The 22,043-nt window shown below is 44.0% G+C and overlaps 1 long non-coding RNA gene and 1 pseudogene across 1 annotated transcript in view; one reads left to right on the top strand and one right to left on the bottom strand.

The window, feature by feature from the left end:
* The window catches only part of LOC123847675 (uncharacterized), a 42,241-nt gene extending 38,010 nt beyond the window's left edge, over nt 1-4,231 (top strand). Inside the window, exon 3 of the long non-coding RNA XR_010408363.1 lies at nt 3,484-4,231. This is a non-coding gene — a long non-coding RNA (uncharacterized LOC123847675). The remainder of the gene's footprint in view (nt 1-3,483) is intronic.
* LOC123847677 (retinal rod rhodopsin-sensitive cGMP 3',5'-cyclic phosphodiesterase subunit delta-like) lies at nt 658-1,091 on the bottom strand (annotated as a pseudogene).
* Nucleotides 4,232-22,043: the final 17,812 nt, after the last annotated feature.

Below are 22,043 nucleotides of genomic sequence, written 5' to 3'. Positions count from 1 at the left end.
TTTTATAATAATTATTTTAAAGTCCTTATCTGTTAAATCCAAACCTGCTAAATAGATGTAGACATGTCTACTTCTACTGACTTATCTTTCTCCTGCTTATAGGTCACATTTCCCTACTCCTCTGCATTTCTTTTTTTTTGACCGTAGGAATATTTTAATTCATATGTTTTAATTCATTACATGATAATAATAATATCACAGTCTATTTTACAAGTTAAATGTATGAGAAGGTATGAAATAGAAATGGTAGGAAAAAAACTAAACATAGGTCAGGAATATGAATTTTTCCAAAACTAGGGGCCAAAGGAAGATGTGTCGCCTGCAGGGCCCAAGGAGGAGGCAGGGCGGGGGCGGGAACAGCAGTGGCTTTCGTGGTAAGCGTCTGTCCCGCGTCACCCTGGGAAGGAGTCAAGGCTCACCCTCTGCCCTGGTCTGGGGTTGGGAGTGGAGTCTGGTCAGTGGAAGATGGCGGCTCAGGAATTAACAGCCATCTGGTTACCTACACAGAACTGGTCCCCTGGTGGCCGCAGGTGGGTTCTGCCCTACAGGGAATTAGGGTTGGAAGTGTCAAAAACCAAATGCGTGGAGGAAAAAAGTACACAGTTTCCTCCTTTCCCCCCCAAACCCAAATTCTTGAAATGCACACACATTCTTGTCTCAAACGTAGAAAAGTCTCACTCTGGATGCGCTTACAAGAAGATGGTCTTCAAAACACTTTGTCTCTATGATAGCATTCCCAGTCGGCACGCTGGCGGGCGTCCTCTGGGACTCGGGCGCTGCCTCTCTCAGGGACTGCCAGGTGTTTGTGGAGTTCGGGGTCGCAAAGCCGGACTCGAAGAACCTCTCTTCCAGGCCTTGCCCTGTTCCAGGCGGAATTTTTCCATTTGCTCTGCTGAAGAGAAGTTCAATTCTCGAGACCTGCCTTGCACTTGAGGACTTTCTTGGGAACACGGGCTTCATGCTCCTCTCCAGGGACCGACAGGTCTTCTGTTCCTTGCACAGTACCTTCCCTGTCTCAGCATCCGGAGGCTCATCCGGTTTCGTTTGAGGGCCCTCAGGATCTCCCTGGCCCGCTCGTCCTTGGCGGACATGATGCGGTGGTCGCCGCCTGCAGGTCTCCTACACCCGCCCCGCGGAGCTTCGCCGACGGTGCCCAGGAACGGAGGCCGGAGCCGCAGCCGGGCCTGGAGACCTCGGCGAGCAGCTGCCCGGCCAGACCCGGACCGGCCTCTCCCTCCCCTCAGCTCCCGCTCCTGATCCCTTCTCCCCTCCGCTGCATTTCTGGCAACACTTTCCTTTATACTAGAGATTGTGAATTCTACAGAATTGAATGCTTGGATTTTGTGTTTCTTTGGCATTGCTGACTTTTGGTCTGGTAGCCAGTTAATGTACTTGTGGATCTGCCTGAACTTTTTTGAGGACTTTTTAAAGCTTTGTTAGAGTGAGTGAGGGGAGTTTATTGTTAGGGGAGCACCCTGTCCTCATGCATGACCTTTCCAGTATCTCAGCTGAAGGCCTGGCTGGTTTATCAAGTTCTCTCCACTTAGTCTGGCTGGAGCTCTCACATGTCTCAGTCTTTCCTGTTCTGCTCATAAATCCCTGATCAGATTTTTTGCCAGGTGTTATGGGTTGAAATGTGTCATTTCCTGCCCCTGCCCCATTCCTGTGTTGAACTGCTAACCCTCAATACCACATAATGTGACCTTATTTGGAAGCAGGATCATTGCAGATATAATTAGCTAAATTAAGATGAGGTCATACTAGAGTAGGGTGGAATCCCAATCCAACATGACTAATGTCCTTATAAAAAGGGGAAATTTGGACACAGACATGCACAGGGAGAATGACAAGTGACCATGAAGGCAGAAATCAGGGTGACACGTTTCCGAACGAAGGAATGCCAAAGAATGCCAGCAACCATCAGAAGCCAGGGAAGAGGCATGGAACAGATCCTTTCCTTCTATAGCCCTCGGAAGGAACCAACCCTTGATCTTGGTCTCACAGCCTCCCAAACTCTGAGACAGATTATCTGTTGTTTCAGACACATGGTCCATGGTACTAAATGACAGCAGCCCTAGGAAACTAATATACCAAACCTCGCAAAATTGCCCTATGGTATATATGCAGCTTACTAATTACCTTAGACTCAAGAGACCCCTCAGAATTTCTGGATCTCCTTCCCGGCACAGTGTCCTCCTTGTTGGCATTGTGCGTCCAGCATTCCAATGACTTTATTTGTCTTTTCCATCTCTGCCTGCTCAGCTCAGCAAGACCATGCTCTGCTCGGGCTTCACCTCCCTGCATTGCAAACCAGAAAATTCTCCCAGCAAAGAAGCTGTGCAAACATGGGCCACTCCTTGCATGTCTCTCATCCATCTCAGGCAGCACAGTGTTTCACTGCCTGTTGTCCAACGTCTGAATTATTTCATGTGTTTCATACTGTTTTCAAAGTTTAGGGTCAGAGGGTAGTCCTGTAACAGTTACTCTGTCATGGTTATCTGGTATAATTTTTTTTATATTCCAGACTACCCCTTTATATGGATAACTAGATAAGAAATGATAACTTATGTTCCCCTCTTCCAACATTGTATGACACAGGAAATACACATTCATTCAATCCATTCTGCTTTCCTTCCTCCTGCCCTTGACTAAGCTAGGCACTTGGAGAAGAAAATGATACCCATTCTTTTCAAGTGGGAGTGCAGACAAGAAAAATTGCTACTGAAATACAGTTTAATAAACACCTTGCGAGGGTAGGACAGGACATTATGGGAACACTGAAAAGAAGTGCTTACTGCCACTAGGTACTCAGCAAGTGCTCAACAAATGCTTGTCAAATTCAAGAGGGAACTCTATATGTGTTCGGTAAGATTTCCAAGACACTCCATTAATTCATTAAAGAAATATGTACTTCATACCTACTATGTAATAAACTCCGTTCCAAGAATATGGAAAGTAGCTGCAAACAAGAGAGCCCAAAGTGTTTCTTAAATAAATACATAGATGCAAAATGTCTTATTAATAAATTCCCTTCATAAATATTTATTTAGTGCCTTCTATGTTGTAGGCACAGTTCTAAAAAATTTTACCTATTTTCTAAAGCAATTAGTGAAAATAATCTATCATTGGTATTATTTGGAAGTAGAATTTTAAGACCCGAGTTCTGAATTAGGCACAGACATGTAATCGATATGGTAGATTTCGGATGATGTTAGGCAGACTGCCCTGGGGGAATCTTCTAAGGGGATAATCAGGATCCAATTCCATGATTCTTGTAGTCTGTCATTTGCTTTGAGAATATAAAATGTTCAAGAAAATGGAGAGGAAGAATGGTGGGAGCTTTTCTTTGTAAGGAGTTTCTCTTATGTGTCAATTCCAATCCTAACCTGGTCAGGTGAAGGGTTGAGGTGTTAGGTCTTTCTCATGCTTAGAGAGCTTGTTCCAATGGCAGCACTCATAAAGCTTTAGTTATGTTCCCTGCAGTTGGTGGACACCAAGGACCCAGACATACTATCACCTCAGAAAAGCTAGAGCAACCTGTGACGGGCCAGAGAGAGTAGACTACAGTGCCTGGCAAGTAACCAGAGAAGGAAGAAGTACAAGGGCATGTTTCATGGAACGGATGGTGACAGAGCCAGCCTGGAGCCATTTCAAGTCCTGCCCAAGTGGACTGCCTGGGAGTGCTTTTGGACTTACGTGGCACAATGGATGTGGACCTCATCTTTGAGGAATCTAGGGTGGGGGAAGCAGCCAGGTGAAGGCAAGGCATTGCCCACGTCAGAGGAGTCGTAGTTGGAGGGGCCAGCAAAGAAGCTTCCAAACAACTTTCAAAGAATCTACAAGGAAAGAGCTACTGCTGTCCAACTGCCAGGTCCAGAGAGCATGAAGCCATTCACTCTAGTAGAAACTGCCTTTTCTCCTCCTCTTCTCCTTGGCAGCCCATCCTCTTTGACTTTTATGAGGTGTGGAGCAGCAGCTAGTGAGTGGGGGAGGGAATGGAAGAGAAAGAGGGCAGAAGCCAAACATAGCCACCTAGCCTGAGGTGACGGTGGTATGGGAGGAGTCTAGCCTTGAAGGAAGGTTGAAATGTGACTAGTAACTTCGGCAGACACTTCCAATAACTGAATTGAGATTGTGTTTTGTGACTTAATATGGTTGTAGAACTACAGGAATTAAATGAAAAATATGGTTCCTGACAATTTTTCATCTTCCTCCTCTGAATAAATTTGAACAAGACCGTAAGAGATGAAGATTCAATGTTTTTGATTATGTCTGGTGTGTTGTGTTTGTCTAATCAACTGGCTGCACTTTGAAAATTTTCTTTAGCTACTGACAGGGATTTCATGCATTTCTTCTCCAATCCTCATACCAGATGAGCTCTGTCAATATTATCCACACAAATGTTAAGGTCTCAGCCCTTGGAAGATCGAGGATTTTACAGTCTATTTGCCAGAGTCATCAAGAGACTCAAGTTCGAGTGTTTAGAAATCTGGGTGTCAAGGAATCTCTTTTTCTGTTCTCTTTGTCAGAGATCTTGGGAGGGGTGGAGGGTGTCAACCAAATGACTTGGGAATTCCCTTTTCAATGTTTGGACATTTTATTCCCCAAGGGCAGGAGTGGGGAGAGAAGCAATAACTAAAAAGTCCACTAACAAAGATAGACAGGCATAGGGGCCTCACCAGACACAACTTTTTGGTGACTCCTGTTGGAGGAGCTGCCTCTCCTGGCTATTTCTTGGGTAACTCTCCCTAGTCAGTTCCACTTGGAAAGACAAACAGCATTAAAACTAAAGAAAGTTCCACAGCTGACTCTATGGCATTAGAATTATCACCCAACAAAATTGCGGTCTGTAGCCAAAAGACACCTTGTCACAGTGTCAGAGCAAGCATGGCTGACGATGTCCAGGGGAAAAAGAGAAGCCTGTCTAGACAGATTGGAACGTCTCATGTGCCTAATTAAACAGTCCCTCTTACAGCCGGGGCTGTGTGAAAAGTTTGTTTGTTTATTAATTACTGGTGGAACATACTTTTAAAGAGGTGCCATGCACTTCATCCTCTTCCATGGATTCATGGGGATTAGGAGCCCAAAAGGGCCCTAGGATCAAATAATCCAATCCTGTAAATTTCCAGAAGAGAAAAACTGAAGATCAGAGAGATCAGAGAGGATGACAAGGATGAGGAGTGAGCCAGTGGCAGTGACAACATTAGAATCCACATTTCCAACATCCAGTCCACGGCTTTGTCCACCATGCCAGCCTGCCTATTGTGTAGACAGATGATGTGGTCACCCCAAAGGTGCTGCTAGGAAGGCTCTTTGTTGAGATTTATTCCCCCACGTGACTATCCTATTTATTAAGTTTCCCTCATTACTGGTTCATCCCTTTGGGGTGTCAGTCCAGCTACCTGCCTTAAAAATATGAATATCCTTGAATGGAGCAACACAACCCAGGCTTGGATTCTCCTAGAAGCAGTCCCAGAGACAAGGACTTGAGGGCCAGCAGTTTATTTTGGAGGTGATTCTGGGGAGCATTGGTGTGGGAGTGTGGAGGACACAGAGAAGACAAGGAAACCAAGAGAAGGTAAGCTATTGAATAGGCGACTGTTATGGGCAGCTGAGGCTCCAGCCCTTTGGGGGAATTCTGGGAGGAAATGGCCAATATATGTCAGAGTTGACCCATTAGAATGACAATAAAGTTAGGGAAGTTGTCACTCCAGCTGTCATTGGTTGACAGCTATTCCCCAGGGGCCATGGACACTCGCTCTTCCAGTCTGTCATGCTTGGGCCGGCACTAAGGCAGAGAACACCAGTGTTTGCAGTAGGTCCCTGTTGGGTACGTCCTGGGCAGGGGGTGTTGGGTCAGTCTGTGCAGCTGTGTGTCAAGAGTCGCTACCTATCAGTGCTTGCCAGCTTAGTATGAACTAGACTGAGTGAGGGCTTGCCTCCATGACATCTAAGGTTGGAGAAGTGAGGACAGCGGTCCATTTGCTGGGGGTGGAAGGAGTTGAGTGAAGAGTTTGGGCAAACAGAACACTACCTGCCCAGGAAATAGCAGGCTCCCATGCTTGCAGACAAGTTTACAATGCAGGGTTCTGGAGGTCTGACCTGTTTATAGGTTACTTGACACATATTAATGAATTACAGCCAGAAATTTATAGTCACCAAGCCTGCCCTCAACCTTCCTCCCCTCTTCTGCTTACCCCCTCAATTTTAGACAAAATACAGCAAATCGAAGAGTAAAAGACACCTTAAAAGTCAGGTTAATTTAAATGATCTCAATCTATATTAATTCAAGCTGAACATTTGCATGCCATTTATTTTCTGTGATTCACTTAAATAAGATCAAACATTTTTTGATTACTTCTCCACTTAATTAATCAATCAATCAGTATAGGGGAAAGCAAATTGGACTTGAAATCGGATTTAGTTCTGAGGCATCACTCAGTGCCTATTTAGTGGACAAGGCATCAGGAAATCTTTATCACTAAGCCTTTCTTTCTGGAAAATAGGGTAGTCGTCGCAATTCTGTGTAGCTCTGTGTATCCTGTGAGGGATACATGGAATAACAGACAGGAAAGCGCACTGTAGCCTGTAACACATGTCTCACACTTGTTCTACACATGCTATCTCCATGCCTGCTGCATGTACTGCCACGGAGTCTAGAGCTATTCAGTGGCATTGAGACTCTTTACAACACAGAGTGGGAGGCACAAGCACATAGCCCATACGATCTCTGCTTTTATGGGCTTTATGATCTAGGGGAGGGGAGGGAAAGTTAATGACCAAAGAATGAGGCAGTGGGTATGGTTCTAGTGTAGTGTTAAGGTATAGAGAATTATTTGAAGGATGGGTAAGATTTCAGTAAAATAAACTGGGAAACATGTGGGGGTCGCAGACACTGTTGGAGATCCACCTGGATTTTCTTGGATTCCCCCACTGGCTCTTTGCTCTTCCCTCTCAGCCTCCATTTGCCTCCAAAGCCTGCACCCGTGTCTCTTCTTTGGAGGGCTGCCCTTGGCTCTCCGCACACTTGCAGACAGCTGGAAGTACCTGGGAGTTTACATCCCTGGGGCAGCCCTTCGTTGATGACTAATTAACATCGGAGTGTGCAAGCTCAACTCTCTTGCCTGGGGTTGGGACAAACTTGGAGGCATAATTTACACTTGAGAACTCCCCAGTGGGATTATGTGGAAGTTGCCGTCTCTGGGAGTCTGCCTGAAATCACACCCTTGTCTGGCTTCTTCTCCTTCACCGTCATGCTTCCCCCACTCTTCCTGGTTTCTCTTGGGCGCACTTCCTTAATAAATTACTTGCACACAGACTCTTGTCTCACAGTGCATTTCTGGGGAATGCAACCTAAGACACAGGGCATTCTGGGTGTGATGAACAGCCTAAGGAAGACAGTGAGTTTAGGAAGGTGGAAGGTGTGACTGGGGAACAACATGGTTTGTGGGTTGTGGCTGGAGACTGTGAATTTGACATTGAACCATGTCAAATTCATTCATTCATGAGACATTTTTGGGGCAATTCCTATGAGCTCAGTGCTGGTTTTAGTCCTTGGGATATATGAACGGAGAGGAAAAAAGATGAAATCCTTGCCCTGGTACAGCTTATATTCTAATAGGACAGAAAGAAAATAAAGGATAAACATAAGGAAGTCAATTTTATAAAAAGTGTGTTAGAGGATAAGAGATGCATGAGGAATATGGAGGTTTATTGATTTCATATAACTTTGGGGAGGATTCTGCCAATGAGTCATGGTAAGGTGATTTGTGGCTTGGGGCTCTGAACTGTTCTTTATCAGTGATCTTATTTTAACAGCTAGAGTTTTAGGGTGCATATCATCAATGACTTATGGAGAACTATTTTAAAGTTGGGAAGAGTATTATTGTGTTATTTATGTGTTGTTGCATAACCAATTATTCCAGAATTCTGTAGCTTAAAAGAACTTTTACTGTCTCATGATTTTTGTGGGTGAGGGAATCTGGGTGAAGCTTGGCTGGGGCTGCTGTCATTTCAAGGCTTGGCTGGTAGGGTAGCAGAGAATCAGCTCCCAAGCTCACTCACGTGTCTCTTTGTAGGTCTCTGTGGCTGTTGGCCCTAAACATCCGTTCCTTGTCACATGGCTCTATCCATAGGGCTACTGACAACAGAGCAGCTTACATCCCCCAGAGTAAGGGCTCTAAGGCAGAGAAAGAAGGGGAGGGAGGGAGGGAGGGGGAGAGAGAGAGAGAGTGAAAGTCACAAGAGAAGGGAATGAGCAAGGTGGAAGATACAGTTTTTTGTTCTAATCTAGAACATAACATATTTTGCCACACACAGATAGAAGCGAGCAAGTCAGTAGGCGCAGTGCACATAAAAGATAACCCAAGAGCCTGAATACTTACTAGGAGGCAGACATCGATGGGGACCATTCTGTAGGTGCCTACACAATGATACTTTGTTGATATTCTGAGCATTAGGGCATTCACTAGATCCTTGCTTTCTGAGAAACAGAGACCTGAAGTCAAGTGATCTCCAACATATCACTGTGATATGTGACTCTTGTACAAAAGTTTCCAAGCAAGTTATCACAATTCAAACTCTTAATCTTATAATATAATAAGACTTGATTGCAGAAACCTTATTTCATGCTTCAAAATATAATGCTTATCATATAGGTATGCTTTTGCATTTAAGTATGCAAAGCTGATTGCTCAACACAAAATTTACAAAATCGTAAGTTCTTTCTGGAAATTCTGCAATGTGGGCTATGCTGTGTGTTGCTTCTCAAATCAGAGAATAATTAATTTAGAATAAAAGTCGGTTCTTTATTTCTTAATGAATATTGCCATTCTTCCTTGGGATCTGCTGTCCCAGTGTTTTACCGAGATCTGTTCTCTGCCTCCTCTGGATTGTTTTGATGATGAACTTGGTATGGGTGTTAGCATCAGGACTGACTTTGGTCCCAGCGATTAGGTAGGGTTGTAAAAGGGTGAAGTTGGGTCATTTCCATAAAGGTATTATTTGTAATGAAAATGATTGTAAAAGGTAGGGGTTAAAAGATAAACCACTGAAAATCAGGGGTTCTTGAAATCCCAAAATCGTGCTTTGAAACTTACAAAGTTTTGATGGTGAATGCTACATTCCCAATAAAGTTGTTTAAAAAATACAGTTATCCCAACCTCATCACTGGAGCGACCTACCCTGAGCTAGTTATCTTTACTTTGGAAATTTCCTTCCTTTTCCCACATCTACACAGAAATAACTCCAAATTGTAGAGCAACTCTGAGGCACCGATTTTGGAAGGAAGAATTGAGATTGGGAACTATTTTCCAACCGAAACTTCCTCTTACTGAATACACATTTGGCACTGGTGACTGATCGAAGGGCCATGTAAACCAAAGTGAAATATCAGGAAAACAGGGCCACACCAAGTAAGAAGGCAGGGAGCATTTCTGAAGGAAGAATGTAAATTGCAGGGTTTTTTTTTTTAACTTTTATGAGAGGCCACCGGGATGGTCCGGGTACCGAAGTAGGCTGTGATGTTGTGAGAAATAACAATGGAGCTTGCAGGATGTCATAATACAAACATTGCCTCGAACAGGATGGAAGGCTGCCTCCCAGCCAGTCGGCCAGCTCCCTGCTCCCCTCCCTGCCCTGGGTCCTCACTGTCCTCTCCCCTTCCCCACACCTCTCCTCGGCCGCTTTCTTCACAGGATCCTGGTTGGGTCTGGATGGCCCCCAAACACCTCATTGGACAATAAACACGCATGTCTGTGGTGGTCCTGTCAGGCCCTGCTCTTTGTAAAATAACCACTGACCCCCAGCCCTGGCTGGGATGGATTTCCCAGATGGCCCCGCATCTCTGCACTGACAGGCGCTGAGGTCTGCCTTACGCTGTCTTTGTCCCATTATCGGAAGGTCTTTAAGAACCAGGAGGAACGCATCTCGGCGCTGCCCCTGGAATCAGTTACAAATCAAACACTGTGCTTACAAACACTTACGTTTTGAAAAGAACACTTTGCAGTGATTAAATGTTTATGTGTGGTACTCACTTGAAACTTTAACTTTGATGATTTATTCAGATTTTATAACTTAGAGTAAAATAGAAATTGTTGTCCAGTGTAAGATATATATAAATATAAATAAATATATAAGTCTATAAATATAAAAAAATATATATGTATGTATGTATATAAAAGAATTCTTTTCCCTGGAAATGGAGTGTCCAAGATGCTAGATGACAAAATGCATCTGTTTTGCTGTGTGTTTGCTTTTTTTTTTTTTTTTTTTTAATGGTCTCCATAAATCCAGGGAGCTCCTTCTTGGACCGCTAGCTTCTTTCAATAGAAGCATGTTTTCACTGGGATTTCCACGTTCATAATTATTCCTCTCATTTCTCTGCCGTGAGAAGACAAGCTGGTATTTCATTGCTTTGGGGAAGTTAATAATATGGTAGGCAAAACATCAGGAAAAATTATAATGAATGAAGCTATACAAATTGGGGGAAACACAGGCTGCTTTTCTAAAGTGTTCCCGTCATAAACCCTGGGAATTCCACTGTAGTCCCGAGCAAGTAATGCTTTAGCGCATAAACACTCAATTAATTAGATGTAATATGCTATATAAGTTTGAATGAGTTCTAAATACAGAAACGGTCAAATAATGGTGCTTGAAATCACTGGCTACGAGGAGTTCCATGTCTTATTCTGAATTTCTTAACTGGAATGAGACCCTTCTGCAGGCCTCCTGAAAAGCACTACATGGGTCGTTTGTAAATAGAGTATTATCGATAATCCTTACTTAGTACATGCTGACCAAGCCTCACACTCAAGCATAAAAAAAGCCAAACAAACAAAAAAACTTTCCTTGTCTTAAATTTCTGTCTCTCAGGATGTCTCCAGAGCAGTTGTTTGAAGAGTTCGGTTTTCTTCATTATTTCCAATTTCTGGAAGCATCGGTTTTATTATCCTCTTGCCCCTCTTATGTTTCTTGAACCATTTTTATATGGTGTTTAAGGGGACACATCTCACCTGACTGATACTCTGTAATCCCTAAATAACTACTTCTCAAATGTGACTCTGAAACTACTCCCAGGGGAGGACAAACCTTTTGAGAGGTGACAAGCCTTGTCTGACACTAGGCTGAGGGTGACCGCTATTGTGTGCGATTTCATGACACCTCACGCCTGTCATTGCTCACTGTGCTTTATAAAAGTCAGTTCTTGGTGTCTCTCTGCCTTCTTCATGCCTGTGACTGTATCTTTCCCATCTTTGTGGTCTTGCACTCTGATCCATCTTCTTGGTCCTCTGTGTGCCTACGGTAATGTTCAATATATGTTTCAGGCATGCACTACATTCCTTCATTCAGCAAGAACTGTTCCAGGCCCTGGAGAACTATGATGAACCAGACACAAAGGATCCTCTGGATCTTAGGGTCCAGTCTGTTTTTTATAGGTTGAGGTGAACTAAAATAATTTTATAAATAAAACAAAAAAATGTATTAAAGGAAAGCACTTGGAGATTTGCCATTCAACCCTTTCACTGCCTCACAAGGAGAAGTCGACCTGAGGAAAAATGGGTCTTATTTTTTAAATGTTTCTGATCTGACCAGACCCAGAACTCAGTTCTTTCCCAGAGTGTGTCCCCCAAACTCTGCTGCCTCTATTACTTTCTTCCAACTGTGCAGCAAACACTTATAAAAACTTTGAAACCATTGCCGAACTGATGAGAGAAAGAACAGGCCTCTTCTAGGAAAAATCGTTGGGCCACGTCTCTTCTTATAGAAACCAGAAAAATCAAATCCACTGATACAGAGACATTGCCTTAATCTTAAATTTAAAAAAAAATTATAGAAGGAATAGCTCTTAGTATGAAGCTTAATGCAGAACACTGGACAGAAGTTTTAGGACTACATTTTTCTGTGAAATACAATAAAGAAAGGAAGATTTGTAGTACTCAGTTTTTTTTCTGCATTAAAAACACCCCCCATCCCCACCCCCCACACACCAAATCTCAGAGGCTGGAATAGCACACATTTCTTTCTTACATGTTGGTGACTATAGGTTGGCTGCCGTCCAGGAACCAGGAGTGGGGACCTGCTCTTTTCATGGCAGAGAGACATGAGCAGACTAGAGCCTACAGAGAAGCATGCAATGGATTCGAAATCTTTTACAGACCAGAGGATGTATGGAGTCAGCCTGCAAATGACACAGCCAAGCCCAGTGTCCATGAGGGTGGAGATGTGTGCATCTATCCACCAGGACGGATAGAAGGAAAATAAAGTCCACTTGGGGAACCGAGTGTTTGTGAGCAGGATTGTTGTAACCCCTTGGCCCCTTCTGTTCTTTCCCTGCCCTGAATAGCTTCAGCCCTTTTTCCTCACAATGGACTCCTGAAAATACTCCCAATAGACAAGGATAGACATCTGAGGACGCAGGACTGGTCTCTCAGTCGTGGGGAGCTCAGTGTCCAGGCCTCTTGGGACATTTATCACACTCTATTGTGTTCTACTCATTTTGTTTCTTAAGACTGTAACATTGTATCCAATATAATGGGGGCTCCTCAGAAATGCCTGAGATGTAGAGTATGGCTGAAACGTCTGTGATTTTGAGATGGCTTAAAAGTAGGAAATAGAAACAATGTCTACGGGTGATTTTAGCAGCCAAGACCCACATTTGTTAATTCTCTGCAGGGAGAAACAGTTTTCTGTGGGACCCTCTTCCTGAATGCCTCTTTTACTACAGATACCAGCAGTACCGAAGCAGAAATTTTCTTCACATTTATTTCTCTGGTATTAAGTTAATATCTAAATACCCTGAAGGCACTAATCATGCTGCCCTGTGCCAAGTAGGTCCCTTCATCGATTTTTAAAAACTAATTTGCATATGACAAAAACAAGGAAAAAGAGGGAAGCAGAGACTTTAGTAATGTGGGTAGAGGTATCTTCTGAAACACTTCTTGGCAGGAGGAGCTAAGACACAATGAGCTAACATTTCCAAGGCCAATTTCTCTTTAAAAAATGAGGGAAGGGGGCACCTGGGTGGCTCAATCGGTTAAGCGTCTGCCTTGGGCTCAGGTCATGGTTCCAGGGTCCTGGGATCGAGCCCCACATCGGGCTCCCTGCTCGGTGGGAAGCCTGCTTCTCCCTCTCCCACTCCCCTTGCTTGTATTCCCTCTCTCACTGTGTTTCTCTCTGTCAAATAAATAAAAATAAAATCTTAAAAAATGAGGGGAAAAAGGCAGAACAAAAAGATTGAGGAGAAAGAGGAGGGAAAGAAGGACAATATTGCATGGAAAAAGTCTGAGAATTTTGTAGTGACTGATCCTTGAGATGTGTGGTAGATATCAAGTATGTCCCGATCATCCTAGTGCTGTTGAATATGAAAACACAGGGATCCAGAGATCCATCTTCCAGGTTCTCTGACATTTAGAGACTCATTCCAGAAGTCTCCAGAATACACAATAAATCCTGTCTACTCTTGGCCCCATGCTCGAGTCACCGAATTCCCCGTCCTAACTCCTGCTGAGTGTCCCTGAAGACCAACCTCTATGAACTGACATTCTTCCTCAGGCCACAGATACTTGGCAGTTTAATGGGGTGCTGTCTGGAAGAAGAAAACCAGCAAGAGGGAAAGAATAAAGTAAGAGAAGGGTGGGAGGAAAAAAGAGGGGAGGAAAGGGATGGAGATGTTAATTTTGAATTCAGTGAAATGATGAAGTTCTAAATGATGTATACATATTGTGTATAGGGAGAGGGAGGGAGAGAAAGAGAGAGAGAGACAGAAAGCAGGAAAGGAAGAATGTTACTGGCTCTTCCTCTGGCAACTCACCTTTCCCCAGATGTTAGGACAATGAAAGGAAAGAGACTCCCATTTCTGGAAGGCTTCCTGCTTGCCAAGTACTCTGCTACATGTTTTGCATCTATGATCTTACTGAGTTTCTATTTTCTGATGTAAGTGTTCTGATCTCCTCCTAGAAGGGAACAAACTGGCTCAGGGCATGTGAGGGACCAGGCTGAGGGCTGGTGAATGGGTCAGATCCCCACTGCTGTGGGGCTTAAACCCAATTGCAAGTCAGCGTCCTGATTAAATAGACAGGACAAAATTATAAACCTCAAAGGCAGGGAGGAGACCCTAAGACTATCCTCGCTTGTTTCAAGGAGGCTCTCGGAGGAAATTGGGCCCTGATACCTGAAGGACCACTATTAGAGCAAACCTGATTTAACAGAGCGGGTCTCAAGTATTTGGGGGAGATATTGATTAATGTTTTGAGAAGGTAACCTGTGCTCACATAGACTTGGCATATGCCGGGTTAATCTGCAGGACTTCTCAGAGCCTTTAATAAGCTAATGTGCACCTTGGCCCCCTAAAAGCCTGCAGCCTGCAGGTCCCTTTCCTTACATCTTTTGAGACTACTTGTGCTCAGAACATATATTGCTTTGGAGTCCCTGACTTAGGTTCAGAGTGGGTGCTGAGTTGTCAAAACAGCTGCCCAGAGCTCCCGGCTCCTTCCTGAGCACTGTCCCCGCTCCCAGAATCCCTGCACATAGTGTGTATGAGAGGTTCCAGGTTCATGCCACACAGCCATCAATTGTTTCAAGGGTGAGTGCCTGACCACTCTGAGCCACTCAGTGGGCTTCTCTAGGAATTGTAGAGTCAAACCTGAGACGAATATCTCTCTGGATGCCTGGAAGTGAGTGCAAGAAAGGAAGCAACTTCATGTGCATCCCACTGGCCAGAGGTTCAGATGCACAAGAAAGTCAGAGCAGTGAGGTGGGAACCCTCTGGAGCCCTCTGCACCACGCCAGCCCCAACATGGCTCACCTCCCATTGCAATAACCCAGCTCCAGAATCCCATCAGGTACCTGACATCCTTCCACGGGATCCCTTTAGTGGTTTGAGCTGTTTTACTCAGGATTTCCGTTACATAAGTAACAAAGTAATACAAAGTAATTAAAATGAATACCCTGTAATCAAACAAAAATATATATAAAGTGTTTGAAATAAATGCAATGCCAGTTTTGCTTGCCTGGAAGGAATAATAAAACAAGGGAACAGGGATTTAGAACAGTAACGTGTGAGTGGGAGGGGAGAGAAAACAGTTAGCAAACCAGCGGTGAAGTTCTAAATGTTTATAACGGGAGAAGATGGTAGTTGCACCTACAGACTGAAAGATTCTGTGTGTTATCTGAAAACATTATCACATTTATTCATTCATAACCACATTCCTCCTTCTTCTTTTAACTGATTCACAAAGATCCATGTGAAGACTCATCTTCAGTGTTGTGGACACATACATGCGAATGACGTGGTCTCTGCCTGAAGAAGTCTCACCATCCACGTGTATAAGTAAGTAAAAATATGCAAATGTATGACGTGTGCTATTTTCTGCCTGTTTGCTTTCAGACCCATTCCACACCCTTCCCCTAATCTATCACAGGGAGTGCATGGCCCAGCTCCCTTGTCAACTGGCCAGTGGAGACCCTTCCTGGAGATCGGACAGCAGGGAGAGAAGAAGGCCAGCCTCTCTGCCTTCCTCTCTGCTTCAAGAAGCCTCCCTGGCAGTAGTCAGAGCTGCCCTACTGTTCCAACTGCCTCAGGCAGCGCCCCTCAGAGTGGGTGTAGATTCTGGGCTCTGGTCACACAACCTCCACCATTTGACCCTCTGGCTCCAATGGGGAAAGTGGCTTCCTGTCTTTGCTGACCTCTGGAGGGCCTCACAGTCTCCTGAGTTTGCCCTTTTAGGTCTTCCAAAACTGTTCTCACTAGTTCCTTATATGAAATTACTACATTGTCCTCTCTGGCATGGCCTTCCTGTCTTCTGAGTGGACCCACGCTGATATGCCATCTTCAGTAAGTGTCTTAGCAGAAGAAACCAGTGATGGGGGCAGGTCAGAAAAGTCTTCAGAGTGAAGGTGTCCATGAACCAGTCCTTGAGAATCTGATAGGCACTGAACACACAAAGAAAAAAAAGGGCATTCTAAGAGAAACAATTGGAACTATATTTTGCCTTGCTTTTAGGGTTCATTGGGTAGAGTTGTTTATATAGGAGAGTTGTGGCCAGGCTGTGAGGGCCCATGCATATGATACACATCCAATTATAGTTTGGATGTACTCTAGGTACAATGAGAGAGCCAAAATATCAGGGAAGCAGTGAAAGGTGAACTCAAGGGAAATAAACACATGTGTCTGATTGGAGGAAAGAGAACAGCCAAACACAGAAAAAACATATAAGTAAAAAGGACTTTAGGAGGCCAGAGTCAATAATAACCTCTTATGTTTGTTGCTCTGTTATTACTTTCGGAGTGTTTGCACATTATCGTATGGGATGTGGCTGTTTCTTGTATTGATTTTTTTACTTTGCCAACATCCACTGAGCCCATGGCCCATGTCAGGCTCTTTGCTAGGAGTGGGGCACATGGAGACAAGGAAGAGGGGCCCCTTCCCTAGCAGTGCTCCTAGCCTCCTGGGAGAGGCAGGAAGGGGAGGGCAATGAGGCGCAGCGCGTCACCACACCGGAACATGACTGTGCTAGGGAACGGGGGGTTGGATGGCCAAGCTTGCAGGGCAGTTTGAGAGGTATGCAGACGGAATCAGCAAACTGAGTGATGAGTCTGGGGCTAATGGAGAGGAAAGAATTAGGAATAAATTATCGGAGATCCAGATTGCCACACGCCAGGGAGGTAGGGTCATGGCAGCAATCCTGTGCCAGATGTGGATTAAAGTGATGAGTAACCCATGCTGCTGACAGATTAGGGTGGTCATTGAGCCACTGAGGCAAAGCGAGAAGTCAAACCAAGAATCAAAGCATCGAATGCTAGTTTTTTTGTTTGTTTGTTTTTTTGTTTTGTTTTTCATCTCATAGATTATTTGGGACGAAGAAGGGATGGAAACCCAAGGCCTTCAGCTCTTATAAAAATGCACCTCCTGTTTATATGTTGTTGGGGTAGAAAACTCATTCCATCACTAAATTATCATGTGGCTTGGAGCAAATTGCTTCTCAGCTCCAGGTCCTTCACCTCTAAAGGGTGATGTTACTGGAGGAGACGCATAGTATCACTGCTCGCCGAGCGCTGGTATTTGGGTCACTGAGATTTAGGAACAGAAAGGTAGGTGTTCCTGAAATGTTAATTTCCATTCATCACACACTTTGTCTTTTTCATACCTGATGTAAGGCTTCATATTTGAAAACGTCAAGGAAATTATTTTTGCCTTTGAGAAGATGCTCAGTGACTCTCCCGATGAGTGAGCCTATGAGGGAGAATTTCAATGGAAAATTCCTTATTGTGAATGAAAAAACCCCAAAGGCCTTAGGGTGTGTCCCAGATACCCAGGCAGAGCTAGAAATTAAATACATTTTTAAAAATACTCAACTGACTCCTCAAACACTTGGAGGTATTTTCAGATATTTGGGGTTCTTCCATGTATAAAATATACAGTGTTTTTGTAATACTGGTAATTTGGTGACAGATGCTGCTGACGTTCATATAATGGAGCATGTAAAAATGAGGAAGCAATTAAGGCATTTTTAGTTTCCTCTGAGGCTTGCAAAAATTGCTTAAATATAGCTATCCAAAACAACATACATTTTTTATCAAAGCCAAATTTAAATGTTATTTAATGCTCAACCTTTTGGCCAGGAATAGATGTCAAGTTTTTCTTTTTATTGTTATTTTTAATTTAAACAAATGTTGCCTTGGATCACTTTCTCTTTGGTAGAATGTTTGTGAGTCTCCGAGGAAACTCTGAGCATGCTTTGTTCTCACCATAGCATTTACAAAGGACACTGGCTTCTCTCGTGGAAGGGAATGCTGCAAATATCAAATGTATGCCATGGTAAATGGCGTGGTCATGTCGCACTTTCCTCTCCTCATGTCTCTGCCATTTGGAATCCCATGCACCTTTCAAGGCCCAGCTCAATTTCCTTGCAATGGAAAGAGCTTAACTTTTGTTCCAGGGAGGGGGTGGGAGTGGGTGGGGGTTGTGAGGGTAGCAATAGTGATGCCCTTGGGCTCTAAACTCAGGCAAATTTTCTATTCAAATTTTTTGGGCTGGTTTCTAAAACTTGAGAGTCTCACTCTTTCCTTCCATCCAATGGGAGTCCTAGTACTTCATATGGTGGCTGAGAGGAGAAGGAATGTAAGAGATAGCTGCCACCCAACATCCATTCCCCCTCCCAGGAACAGCACCACAACTGTACTTTGGACATCTCCGTGAAGAGACTGTCAGTCAAGGTGACCTGCCTCTCCTGGCCAAGAGGTGGCCATGTAACCGAAGTGAGACCAATCAGAGCTTCTCTCCCTGGGAGTTGAGTCTTGAGGGGAGGGACACCAAGGCAGAAACTCTTAGAGCTCTACCTGTTGACCAGGGTACCTTTAAGCCACCAGGACTCCCTACCTGGATCTCCAGAAACTGCCCTGGGTACTGCTCTTTGTGAAACCTAGTTCTTCTTCCCCCTCTATTTCCAGTACTATTTTTTCTTGCACTATAAGTAATTGATTTCTGTTGCTTCTAGTCAAAGAACTGCCATAAATATTAGATCCTTCACATTTTTCATTCCTCCAACAAAATGTCTGTGTTTTTCTCCCATGAATAATCAAGGTTTCCTTCCTTCAGATAGTGTTGTTTGTATTGCTATTAATGATTCTTGACTCCTTGCGCCTTGTAGGGGCATTAGCCCGTGGCCCTGGTTCCTTCTTGGACCTTCTTTCTTGTGGGCAGGAAGTCTGTACACAGTCTCAGTACTCTGTGTGCCATGGAACATTTGCTTTGCTGACTTGCCCATCTGCACAGGTGTGTGGCCCTGCAGGAGAGCACATGTCCTTAAGGACTAGTTCCCCAGCAAAATGGCATCTGGGCCAAATGTCTGGGAATTCCTGCACTCCGCGGGCCCTCGGGCTGAGAAATCCCATGGTAAAGACAAATCAAATCAAAACAAAATGTTTTAAGTGTAGTATTTTCTCAATGAATTTGAACAAAGAAGTCACCCCCTATCATTAATAATATTTCTCTGGGTAGGCCTGCAGTGGATCAGTGGGGGAGAAAGTGTCTGCTGAGGACACATAGCCACAGCCGTGGCATTCTGTGGTCTTCTGGAACTAAGGGGCGAACCAGTGGTTTGGGGATCACTCCAGATTTCTCAGCAGAATCTAATTTGATTCATTACCATTCCATCTAAATATTTATTTTTTCTCAACAGATATTTATGGAATATCACTTTACTCAGTAACGGAACAACTACTTTGTAGTGGGCCCTACAACTGAGTCTTGGGATGTGAGGATGAATGACATACAGTCTCTGCTCCCTAGCGGCCCATGCAAAGGGTGAGCCCAGTACAACAGTGGTGATTTCAACAAAGTAGGGCAAGTGCTGGGATGTAGCAGATGTGAGGTGTTATGGGAATGCAGTGGGAGGCATGGTGTACCCAGGTAGGGAAGGCTGGGGTGGGCATTGTGGATGTCACTATACCTGAGCTGATTCTTGAGGGGTGGATGGGAGTCATTGTCTCTGGGAGTGATGATGTCATAGTCCCTGCTGACACGTACAAAGTGCTTATACCGAGGCAAGTCCTTTCTGTGTGTTTTAAACTTAATCCTTACTCACATGGGGATGAGGGCAGAGAGAAAATAGAGTTAAGTATTTTCTCTTTCCTAACACCTCACACCCACCTCCCTGTGGACTTTACCCCGTGATTTTGAGTATTTGTCTCCTTTTAGCAGAATGTGTGTGGTCTAAATAGATCACAGGGATGGTTCTTCAAAGAGCCACCCCTGCCTTCCCATCTGCACAGGATCAAGAGCACCACCTGGCCCCGGGCAGGCTTTCATAATGACTCGTTTCATTATTGTTGACCTTGTAAAAATTGGTCTAATCATGGTTACAGGCCCCCTTGTATCAGGATAGATCTTCCATATTTGAAGACTTTATCTTGATCAATATTTAGCCGCACTTCAGGCATCAACTGGGACTCCATAAATATTTGTTGAGTGAATCCAAGCTGAGATAAGGAAGTCTGAATGAGCCTTACATCCAGAGACCACAGGGCCTGGTCTCCAAAGCAGAGAGAAAAGGAGACTTTGGGGAATGATGGCATGAGGGCCCATGTGATGTCATCACAGAGTCCTTCCTGAGGCTGGGGCAGGCCTAGCGTAGCCTCTGTCAGGGGTGAGGATTTGGGGCCCAGTGTTAATGCTCGGCACCACCAATGGGGGTGTCTCTTCCATTTGAGGTTACCACCTGAAGTATCTTACTTCTATTAAACCTAAAGACTTGTACCCCTAGCGACTGTGGTTTTTCACTAGATTGCTTAATCAGGAAAACTGAGATTCAGAAAAACTAATTGACGTCCCTGATCAAATGTTGGGATTTGAAGATTTGGAACAGGTCCTCTTTCCTGCTACAAATATGGATGCCATGCAGCTCTTACCCAACACATATTCTAGAATATTGTACCCGAAGAAGAAAAGAAAGAAACAGCTGAGGGCATGCTGTAGCACCTTGGCTTAGCCTGGAAAAACTTGGGAATGGATTCTACCTTTCTCATGCTGAACTCCTTTGACGTCATAGCAAGTTGGACATCAGGATGCTCAGTTCCTGAGTTCTGCAACTTAAAAAAAACAACGTATTCTCTATTCCTCCACCGTGTTTCAAGTTTCTAACATACATAATGCACTACAGTCTTGGATTGTAATTACCAAGATAAATGATGAACATATTTAAAAAAAATACATTCCCTGGCAGAGGCAACCTGACAGGCTGCTTTGGTCTGTTTCCATGTGTCCTCTATGAGGTGGGTTGGCAAGAGCCTCTGAAGAAATTTTCATCTCTTGAGCCCAGATCCTAATTCTCTGCAAAATGTCTTTACATTTTCCTTATGGAATTTTCACATGTTTCATATCTTCTTGGGCCAAAGAGGTCCGAGTTTAAAACCTAGGTTCGCACTTTCACCTAAGAGGTTGGTAGCCACCATAATCATTGTGTTCATTACCTTCTCCTTGTCCTTGGCTTCTCCCTGACCTGTTTTACCCATGATCATTTTCCTGGTAGTTGATTGGTATTTAAAGCATAAGCAGACACACAGACACACCCTTAAAAATGTAGTGAACCTAGAAATTTTTAAGGACATCAAATTTAACATCTGGGTCCTAGAGTAGTAGTCCTGTGTTCTTGAGCATGAGGTCATGTTTATCCACCCCACCCACTGGGTGACCTGAGTGAAATTTACCCATAAACATTTGAGGTGACAAAGACTGATATTGAAACAAAGTGCTCCTGCTCCTTCCTCCACATTTCCCTCATAGCTTTTCCAAAGCCATAGAATCTAGGAAAGGTGCTGGGCTAGGAGTCAGGATCCGGAGCCCCCACCTCAGCCCATATGTTGCTACCTCAAGTGCTCTCTGGACCATGGCCAAGTCTTTTGATCTCCCTAACAGTTCCTTCAACTTTAAGATAGCCCTTGTCCTACCTGTTTCACAAGATGTAGCATTAAAATACAAATTCTTTTGGGATATGTCAAATATTACACATTCACACTTATTTCACTTCAGTATGAGGAAATGATCATTTAAACTTCAGAGGTTTTGTTGTTTATCAAAAACTGAAATTCTCACTTTCTTCTTTTTTTTTTAAGATTTTATTTTATTTATTTGACAGAGAAAGAGCACAAACAGGGGGAGTGGCAGGCAGAGGGAGAGGGAGAAGCAGGCTCCCCACAGAGAAGGGAGCCTGATGTGGGGCTTGATCCCAGGACCCTGGAATCATGACCTGAGCTGAAGGCAGATGCTTAACCGACTGAGCCACCCAGGCGTCCCTCACTTCCTTCTTTTAATTGCATCCTCTCCGCTGGTCAGAAAAAAAAGAAAAAAATTAGGTGATGCAGCAGAGCCCTAATATGTTTGTGTATGGACAACGACCTTTGATTAGGAAAAAGTAGATAAGCCAGAGCATGCTGAGTAGGTAATAACATGGGGAACATTTTAGGTTTGACTTTTCTTTAAGTTAGCTATGTTGCCTTTCCTCCATCCTTTTGATTAGTTTAGTGTTTGAATAGTCGATGTTCACAGA

Source organism: Mirounga angustirostris, unplaced genomic scaffold, assembly GCF_029215605.1.
Source record: "Mirounga angustirostris isolate CCGP_5_RB_7025 unplaced genomic scaffold, mMirAng1.0.hap1 SCAF_2, whole genome shotgun sequence".
In the NCBI taxonomy this organism is placed as follows: domain Eukaryota; kingdom Metazoa; phylum Chordata; class Mammalia; order Carnivora; family Phocidae; genus Mirounga; species Mirounga angustirostris.
This window is presented reverse-complemented; position numbering and strand designations above follow the sequence as displayed.